The sequence below is a fragment of the Limulus polyphemus genome, unplaced genomic scaffold (assembly GCF_000517525.1).
Source record: "Limulus polyphemus unplaced genomic scaffold, Limulus_polyphemus-2.1.2 Scaffold159, whole genome shotgun sequence".
Taxonomy (NCBI): Eukaryota; Metazoa; Arthropoda; class Merostomata; order Xiphosura; family Limulidae; genus Limulus; species Limulus polyphemus.
Genome location: NW_013665769.1, coordinates 409,046 through 410,502, shown reverse-complemented (window position 1 = coordinate 410,502; position 1,457 = coordinate 409,046).

Below are 1,457 nucleotides of genomic sequence, written 5' to 3'. Positions count from 1 at the left end.
TTTGTATCGAGGAAGAATAAACTGGATTAATCAAGAACGAACTTGTATCACTGAAGTTTTTCAGAAAGGATTTATACCGGAAATTAACAAACAAGCAGGTATGTAACAAACTGGTGTCAGAGAGTGGGACGGAAAGAAAAAAGAAGATGGAAACGAGAAGTGGCAAATCAAACTACAGCTTACCAGATTTGATGGCAGCAATACAAGAACAGCAAAAGAAACAAGAAGAGAGATTACAGCAGTTGTTGGAGGAAAAGTAAATAAACAAGAAGAGAGACTACAGCAGTGGTTGGCGGAGAAAGAAAAGAAACAAGAAGAACGAGAAAATAAACAAGAAGAGAGACTACAGTATTGGTTGGAGGAGAAAGAAAAGAAACAGGAAGAACAAGAAAATAAACAAGAAGAGAGACTACAGCAGTGGTTGGAGGAGAAAGAAAAGAAACAAGATGAGAGGCAACAGCAGTGGTTGGGGGAGAAAGAAAATAAACAAGAAGAGAGTCTACAGTAGTGGCAACTGGAACAAGAAAGAAAACAGGAAAAATGTCAACAGCAACTACATGAAAGTCAGCAACAGTGACAAGAAGTACAATGGTAAATATTAGTAAATTTCAGAGTGAATTAAATACATTAAAGTACGATTTACTGTCCATTACACAGGGAGGATATATTAGCCATGGACCTAACCAGTCTCAGACAACAGGAAGCCCATTCCAGACCCTGCAGCTAAACTTTAATGTAGACATCTTCAGCCCTGCCAGAAGTCACATTCCAGACATGAATGCCAGCAATAGGGGTGATCTAGTACGAAGGAAGCCACAGGAATTCGATGGGAAGGCACCATAAGAAGCATATAGAGCACAATTTGAGCTCCTGACAGAAATAAATGGATGGACAGAGGAGCAGAAAGCAGTGTACTTGGTAACGAGCATGAAAAGACAACCAATGGAAATACTTGGACAGTTGTCAGCAGACGACAGGCACAAATATAGAGCACTGGTAGCTGCTCTAGTACTCAGATATGGAACTCAAAATCAGTCCAAAGTCTATAGGGCTAGGTTTAGGACTAGAATCCGTGCTAAAGGGGAGAGCCTGCAAGAGCTGGCACAGGATTTGGAAAGTATGGCACACAAGGCCTACCCATCTGCGCCACCCGATGTCCTCAAGCTGTTGCTGAGGGATCAGTTTGTAGACACCTTGGACAGTCCACAACTGAAGATACAAGTGAAGCAAGCAAACCCCTCTACTATGCGGGATGCAATGGACAGAGGTCTTGAATTTGAATCCTACGTTAAGTCCAGCACAGAGGTAACAAGGTTGGTACAGTCATCAGGATTCAAGGCCAGAAATGGGCAGCTTTCAGAGAAGTTTGAGGGACTTTGCTGGCACTGTAACAAACCTGTGCACAAGAGAGCTCAATGCAGACAACTTCAACACAGGGAAGATGCCACGGCAGGAAA